The sequence below is a fragment of the Stigmatopora argus genome, chromosome 17 (genome assembly GCF_051989625.1).
Source record: "Stigmatopora argus isolate UIUO_Sarg chromosome 17, RoL_Sarg_1.0, whole genome shotgun sequence".
In the NCBI taxonomy this organism is placed as follows: domain Eukaryota; kingdom Metazoa; phylum Chordata; class Actinopteri; order Syngnathiformes; family Syngnathidae; genus Stigmatopora; species Stigmatopora argus.
This window is the reverse complement of record NC_135403.1, coordinates 3564989-3573715: the sequence shown is the minus strand read 5'-3', so window position 1 is coordinate 3573715 and position 8727 is coordinate 3564989. Positions and strand designations below refer to the sequence as shown.

The 8727-nt window shown below is 37.1% G+C and overlaps 1 long non-coding RNA gene across 1 annotated transcript in view; it reads left to right on the top strand.

The window, feature by feature from the left end:
* Positions 1-8529, top strand: part of LOC144092037 (uncharacterized) — an 18942-nt gene extending 10413 nt beyond the window's left edge. Inside the window, exons 2-5 of the long non-coding RNA XR_013305955.1 lie at positions 5492-5558; positions 7555-7639; positions 8171-8227; positions 8356-8529. This is a non-coding gene — a long non-coding RNA (uncharacterized LOC144092037). The remainder of the gene's footprint in view (positions 1-5491; positions 5559-7554; positions 7640-8170; positions 8228-8355) is intronic.
* The last annotated feature ends 198 nt before the right edge of the window (positions 8530-8727 follow it).

The window sequence follows — 8727 nt, the reverse complement described above, 5'->3', positions numbered from 1 at the left end:
TTTCCCTATTGCTTGGAGAGCCTTTCTGCAAATGGGAGCTTTAGCTCTGTGAAGATAATTTTTTTGTTGTCCACGCTCTCCTGGCGCGAGAGTACACTGGAATTGACCAAGACAGCTCAAAGCCGAGGCCTTGTTTACAGCTGCGTGGGGAAGAAAACAGGCAGACATAAATGAGGTTTGACGGTTTCATGAAGCACAGTTGCTTGACAGCAGATTCAATGTGACTGGGCTGAACTGGGCGATGATCCGTACAGTATGCAAAATTCACTTTCTAGCTGGTCTGTGCCCACCAGCCCCCAGCAGCAAGCGGTCTTCCCCAAACCCTTCTAGCTATGCCTTTAAATGCAACAAGAAGTGAACAAGCCATTGTTGTGCTCAATTCCTTTGACAACAATCACATTTACCAAGAAAGTAATGGTACGGGAGGGGATATTGTTTATTGCATGAGTTACATATTACCTTTTTCTTACAAGTTCATATGTAAAAGGAATGTAAAAGAAGCAATTTGTATGCTACAAAATGAAACATGAAAGCAGATAGCAGAGACATGAGAGTGATAAATATTCTTCTCAATATGCATGTTGCAATTGACCCAAATGTCTTGGCACAGGGTGCTGGTGCAGCACCGCACATTTTACATATTTATGCCTTTAATATACCAGGAAGGCTACTAGTACATAACTAAGCATGCACACTTCATTGTTGACGCTGCAGTTATCAGTCTAATCTTTTTTGTGTGTCCCTAAGGATTAAATTGTTGTTTATCGTTTTAGAAATGCAACATCTGCATGTTCCATCCGGTTATGGAACATTAAACAACAGGCCTTGTACTGTGAGGAGCATGCTGTCAATGTCAGTGGGATAAAGGAAGCGAGATGAGAAGCAGGCATTACGCTTAGCTCTCGAGACGCACGGGCTCACGTGGTGTCGCGTGGATTAAATTTTAACTGACAATGACCTGAAGCAATCTGCCTAGGGTATACTTGTACAGTATGCACTGTACTCCTGGTGTTTATTTTCCAGTTTGTGTTTCCACGGCTTCTTTTTCTTTGAACTTAACTTAGGCCACAAATATAGGATCTGTTATCAGATGACTTGCAGAACTGAAAGCACATTTGCGTCTCACTGTCAGAAACAATGACGTTGTTAGAAAGAAGATTAGAGCAAGACCAGTGAACAAAATAGTGAGTAAATCGTAATGCTGTTCATTGTAGTATCTAGTAAATGTGAGTGTTCAAGGAACCAATTTGGAGAAGTAAAACTGAAGTTAATACGATCCCTAAACAGACACATCAGGTGCTTAATAGCAAAATGGTAGGCATCCATTGCGGTCTGAAAAAAGGATCCCTCCCATTTATGGTACCTTAAAGACAGTTTTGTAGATTATGTTCTGCATGAGTAGACAAACAGATAAATGAGAGTAATAATATACCTGAGAAGCTACTTTTAATTTAAAAACAACTGCCACTTTACCTCAAGAATTAGAACTGTCTTTTATTCAGGTCATTATGCTCCGCCATTATTATTTAATGCATGTTAAGTATTTGATTTTGTATTTATTCTCATTTTATGTTGCACATTGTACAAATGTGAGGACCAAATAAATATCAAATCAATTCTTGTAATTTATAATATTTTAATGGCATTTTTTTGTTTGTAAGGCCCTGTGTGATATTTTTGTGTATTTTGGGCTATTGGGCTTGATTTGAACAGTTTTGATGCCATGTAAAATCTTCCAACGAAGCAGTGCAGAGTGGTAATTATAATAATTTGAAATGATTCAATATCATGAATTAAACACATATTTTTACATTCCTTTTAAGTTATTATGTGAAGAAATATTCTCAAAAAGTTTTGCAAAAATAGCACAAAGCAAGCCTTTTGTAGTGCTATAATACATTCTGTAATTCAGAAACATTAGAGGTTTATGTTGTTGTTTGTGTTTTTTTAAAACAATATTGCATGTAATTGCTAAATAACAAGCATCGTAATGTCAAAATGGATATTAAATGACACATCATGGTGAAGAAAAAGGGATGTAGTAGCTAAATTGCTTAACTTCTTACTGCATTTTCAAACACAATCATGTAGATTGCTGTTGGTGGAGTAAGGATAATGCCACAGTAAAATGGATTTTCTTTTGTGTTGTCTATTTAAAGTGCCACCTGATGGTGTATAAGTTCAATCACCTGACTTCGGTGTGGGCCGGTGCGGGCTCGATTGCCGCTGGTGGCACTATGATTGTGAGTGCGAATGGTCATCTGTGTGCCCCACACCTGACTGGCGACTAGTCTTTGGTATAGTCTGCCTTTTGCCCGAAGTCGACCGGGATAGGTTCCAGCAAACCCAGCAACCCTTAAAAGGATGTGTGGTTTGGAAGATGAATGAATGAATTGTATATTTATAAATGTATACATATACATTTTTTACTTTTTGTTCAAATTCAATAAAATCTAATGATAATTAAAGTATATCAGTGAATAAGATAGTTTTCTGTCATGTAAAATCTTGATCTCTTTTGTGTTGATCCAAATGATTTGGGATTGGAAATATTATGTTTTCATAAGTGTTTTTGCAACTACACACATTGGGTTATGTCAAACCTAACTTAATTTGCTTCTTTTAGGTTTGGGTCGAACTGTCAAACATAGCGATAGAAGAAGCTTGGATTTTATTTTTATTTTTTGAGTTAATTAATAAGCAAAATGCTATTCATAGTAAAAATGTCTGATTGTAGACAACTAAGTACATTAGCATGGAGGCAACTCAATTTGCAAGTATCTATTTAGTAATCGAAAAATTCTACGTTGATGTTCCAATACCATTTGGAATTTTAATACTCTGAGAAAAAAAATCATAGTTCAGTTCATCTTCCATACGGTGCATCCTCGTAAGGGTTGCAGGGTTTGCCAGAGCTTATCCCAGCTGACTTTGAGCGAAAGGGAGACTACACCCTAGACTGGTCGCCAGTCAACCGTAAGGCACACAAAAAGACAGACAACCTTTCGCAGCACCAGCGGGAATCAAGCTCGCGCCTGCCCGCACCAAAGTCAGGTGAATGAACTCCTACACCATTGGTTGGCTTATGATCACTTTAACTTACACTATGTTTAAGTGATTTTGTATGAGTCCTTAATGATGTGCTGCCATTTTTTTATTTAAACAAAATAAAATGGATTAATTTTTGATTATAGTTTCTTCCTACTTTGAACGTTCTCCAAAACATCATTAGTCTTAGCATTGCAGATGTGTAATGAAGATGAGAAGATAATAGAAAACACATGATCCACCGATGCACCATTTGCCTGTCTTACACTCCCCGAGTTTTTGTAATTCAGAAAACTGATTGGTACCAAATCAAAAAGAAAATGATTTTTAAATAAGTTACAATTAAATAAGCATTAATCTCAATGGTAAAAATGGATGTCTTGCTGTAGGGCTTACTGAATGTAAAAACAGATTTACAAAAACTCCTCTTACCAGATTGGTCTTGCAATTGTGCCCTCTCTATTTTAATTACTCTGTCATTTAGAGTTTAAATAACCCTCCCCATCCCCAACCACTTAACCCCTTGATTTTCTTCTTTGAAATTAAATATTGTATATAAATACATGCCGTTCATGGGTATGAGTGCAAATCATCAACAAAATCTGCATAAAATGATCCTTAAAAAGCCTCAAATGCTTTGAGCAAAAAAGCCCCTTTTGTATATGGGTTAGCCTTATGTAAACATATCCATAACCAAAACAACAATTTATGAGATTTACCTCAGCACTTACATTATTCTAAGAAATGAGAGAAATGTGGGACTGCTGAGTTTGTTCCACATACTACTGATTTCAAAGGGAACTTGCTTGCTTGCCATATCATACAAGCATACTGTAGGCCACCTACATTTTTGTTACGGCACAAATGCAGCGTTGTTGGATTATACAGGAAAAGAATAAGGTTTAACGTCTCAGTTTTATACCTTATGTAAATGTTTTTGTACCTTAACAAAATAGACAGATCCAGTCTGTGTAATATTTTTTTCATTCAATTCATTCATCTTCCAGAACCGCGAATCCTCGTAAGGGTTGTGGGCTGTAAAAAGAATCAAAAGCTTTGAGCAAAAAAAAAAATAAAAAATAAAAAATAAAAAAAATATATATATATATATATATAAATTTACTGGACATACCTTTTCTATTAGTGTACTAGTGGAAAAAAATACAATCTACACTGCTTAGCCGAATCTATCAGGAAAGGTAGGCAATGGTGAGAAATGGTACTCATTGATAATTGGAAAAAAAGAAGACCTGATTGAATGCCTCATGTCCCTATTATATACTCACCTTTCTTGCTCTACTGCCGAAATCTCATTCCATTTATGAAATTTGTCCATTTCGATTTTGTCATCATTTGCATAAATCGTCCAATCATGTCTTCCCTCTCATCCAAATAGTAACTTTTTCACCAGTGCTTAACTTTTCAGGTAGGTTTGTCCAATCAGCAATGACCTTACTTTATCACTAGAGCCAATGCTCTACGGCGAATTAATTTTGCACTGCAGTTGCTTTTTTGCAATTGTGATTCTGTTTATAGGCTTGCTGTTTTTTGCAGTTGTTTTTAATTTCCTACTGTTTTTTTATTTGTTTTATGATTTAATTTAATTTTGTGGTTTGTTGCTTTGCCTTTTTATTTGTTGTATCTTGTGATTGGCAGTTTTTTTTGCCATTGTGTATTGTGACTTGTTTATTGTTTTTGTTATTTGTCGGATGTTTTGATTTGCTTTGTGGTTTTCTTGATTTGCCGTATTTGCTATACTTTTTATCATTGTTACTGTGTTTTGCACCTCAGGATCACTGTAGAATCACCTTTATTGACAGTTTGCTAGAAACTCCCATGATATTTGTCACTGGTATTGAGTGAGTCTCTATCATTACAGCAAACAAGCCAATATTACGAAAGTATTTTTTGAAGATAATGCATAACTATATTAATCCATTTGAACAGATAAGGATAAAAGAAGTGGAAAGGTGTTGAAATATGACCACTGTGCAACAGAAGAATTTTAAAGGAAGATTAATTGTGATTTTGGAACTCAACTGAATGTTGTGGCTTGTGCTTGGGTTTCACCAATGAATAGAGATTTTATTTGTCAAACCAACAGAATCAATACGGATGTATTACATCCATCATTGTGCACATATTTTTCCTGGAGAATTTTGTTGCATGTGAATTAAAAAAATAATTAAATAAAAAAAGAGGAGCAAACAGGACGTATTTTAATGTGACCTTCATTTCAAATTCATGTCAACTTTTCTTATCTATTTAAGATGAAAATTTTTTCCACTCCTGTTGTTCAATTAGCGCTTGACCCCTTTAGCGGCGATGTAAATTAAATGACATTTCAGTGTCGTCCCATATTTAAAATACTGCGTTAGTTGCGGATCATAAATGATGATCTTCATTCTGCAGCTAATTTATTCATTTAACAATTTCCCTCCAGAAGTTACAGCAGAAGGCTCTGCAGCAACCTAAGCAGAAGAAATCCAAGCCGGCTGAATTTCTGATGGGTGAGTCCTGCTTGATGAGTTATTGCTCATAATTTGTGTAAGGATTAATTAACTAATTACAGACAAATGGCTTTGGGCTAAATTTTGCTCTTGCTTGTCAGGGCGCAATTTGTAATTATTTTAATCATTTCTTCTTCTCTATCCCCCCGCCTCTTCTCCAAGATTCTGATTTAATTTTAACTTAATTGTATTTTAGTGTCATATGAGGAGGATGCGTGAGAACATCCCTTGAGCAGACATTTCACCAATTGCAATATTTTGTCTGAAAATATGCTTCATATCATAATGGGGCAGTTTGACCTTAACACTTACATTTATTCTTCACATCTCAGTGTGTATTTTTATTGATATTTGCGCTTATTTTGTCAGTAAAGGGGATGTGGTAGGCATAAAAAACCCAGCCTTTGACAGAGGAGGAACGACTGAGCTTTCCCTTCTTCCTGTTTAGCTGCCGAGAGATATTCGAGGTGACAGGCCAGATAGCGCCTTTGCAGTTCACAAAAAATAAATAAATAAATTAAATAAATAAAAATAGAGCTGCAAACCCTAGCCAAAGAAAAAGGTGTAGCTTCATTATTCATTAGCCTCAAATTTGTTGGCCGTAGATGTGTTCCTGATCTAACCTCGACTCGTGCTTTCTTTCTAACTCCTTTCCCCCCTTTCAGGGGCCCCTTGGTGCCTGCATTCCAATGTGAGCATGTCCTAACAAGCAAAAAAAACCCTCCTATAACTCCATCGTCCATTGGAGAACTCTACACTAGTGGGTGTTCTGTCTCTATCTAGAAGCACCCTCGACACAATCAGCCTTGACTCCCACTCTCAGCTCCATGCCTTGTGGTGGGCTGGAGTCATAGGAGAGTACATTTGCATACACTACAATGATATTGAGCCCATGTGTTGTCTGTGGCGCTGCACTCGCAACGCCCCCGAAACACGGCTTGAGGCCAATCAGGCATACAAATATGCCCCTTTATAATTCAGTATGTCAGGGCGAACTCTTGAGGAATGGGATGGCAAATTAGGATGCGTCTAAGGTTGCCAGTGTGCCAGTTTTAACAGGAATTAGTCACATGTCAGTTTCTTGATTTGTGTGGTTTCTTTTTCTGTAAGTGCATAGAATGTAATCATAATCACTATATTGCTGTAATTGTATGTAATACATTCTTGGGATGGCATTTGTATGACATAGGTATTTATATATACAATATTTTATCAAAAGGTCAATAATATGACAACATTTCATTTCTTCCCCCCCAAAAAGTCAAACGCTGCACACACGTAATACAAGGAATAAGATATAGTACTTGCTGCATTAAAATATAAATAAAGAGGAATTGATAAGAAATATATTATTGGATATTTTATTTATTCATTCATTTTCCGTAGCGCTTATCCTCACAAGGGTGGCAGAATATTACTTATCATTGGATAACTTTGCAGAAACTATTTTAGTTATTATTCGCTCTCATTAGTTACAGTATTTGGGGTATGAAGCTGTAAAAACACCACATACAGAGCTCCGATTACTATTGATTTACCAGTTCATTATTTTTCTTAGATTATAACACAATATTAGTTAATAGTATCAAAGCTATTTTATATTATCATTTGTTGATTGGTGACTTTGACTTAGCTCAGACAAGTGCAGGTAGGTGTCCCTAAAATTGTGACTCGTGAATGTCAAACTATAACACAGGTGAGGTGGATATATAGCAGCAACACATAAAGATGCCATTTTGAAGTAGATCATATAATAAATATAGTGATGTGAAAGACTAAAACAAGAGCTAATTGCATACAATTAAATGGGTCACAAGGTTTTATTAGCACCCAAATTTAGTGCTCACTATTGACACTGGAATGCATAGTAAAAAAATACCCGGTATTGAATAGGAAAAGAAGGAAGGATTTTATCAATCTAGTAATTGACCACAGTAAATGAAAAATATTTCATTAATTGTCTATATATTGAACTACCACAGTTTTTTTTATTCAGTAGATATATGGACATTTCACTCTGGTCCTCCACTCCACCTTATGCTGCATCTCTGACAAAAGTGAGATACCAGACTTCCTATAAGGTAATACTTGGAATGTTGAGCTCTTTAATTCATTTTTTAGCCTTGCAAACTGGGAAGTACATGCAAAACTATTTAGATAGGAGTGAAATATTCAAAAGCTGTAATGAGAATGATTTGGGGTTAAGAAAGCTGCTTGGTGGGGTGCACCTTTAATAGAAACTGCCCCCAAGCAGTTGGATTCTCATAAACTCTGTACAGCGGACTTGATAGGTCAGTGATTGCTAATATGAAGTCAATGAGACATAGGCTTAGGTTATTTTCCTTTTGGATCTACTTCTCCATACTTGCCCAGTCCTCTAGCCCGCTGACCCCACATTATTAGGACGGTATTGTCTTTGAAATTCCAGGTACTTTTGAGCTTGTCGACTTTCTCATTAGTCCCTTTTGAACACGGCAAACATATGGCAGTCGTATTTAAGAGATTGCCTGCCGTGACCTTTTGCAGCATGCTAATTAGGCCCCAGAGCACTGCAGGGCATGCAGGGGCGCACAGAAAAACTGCCTCATTCTCAGTTCTGCTTCCCTACCCAGGTCTCTTCCTGGCTCTGACTTATCTGGAAGCAGCCGTTGGCCCTGTCCTTTGCCCGTGTGGGTTTCAAATTTAACATTTCGCTTCACGTGCTTCTAATAACTACTAACCTGAACGCACGCAGCGTCACTATCCCCCACCCCAGTACCAGAAAACCTTTCATTATCTTGCCTCTTGCACTTTTCAGAGGAAATGATTATGGACTAAATTACTTTGACCCAATGTCGGTGGAGCAGACGGACTCAAGGCGTAGCAGCATGGTCGGGATCCGCGGCGAAGATGAGCTTGAATTAAATATGCCATTCACCATCATAATAGTTCTCCTTGGTTCATTAAAGTGAGGTGGAAGAGATCACCATTGGCAACGACAGGCCCAGTCTAGGTAAATACACTAAAAGATGGTGTTGTGAGATTGGCTCACCAACTTGACTGTCATTGATGAAGGTCATGTTTCATTGGTCACTTTTCCATTTCACTTCTATTCCCCCCACGTCCAAAGTCACATGCAACTCAATAGTTCGCAGCCCCCTCCTAAAGTAGGCCTATTAAAAGTGATCTC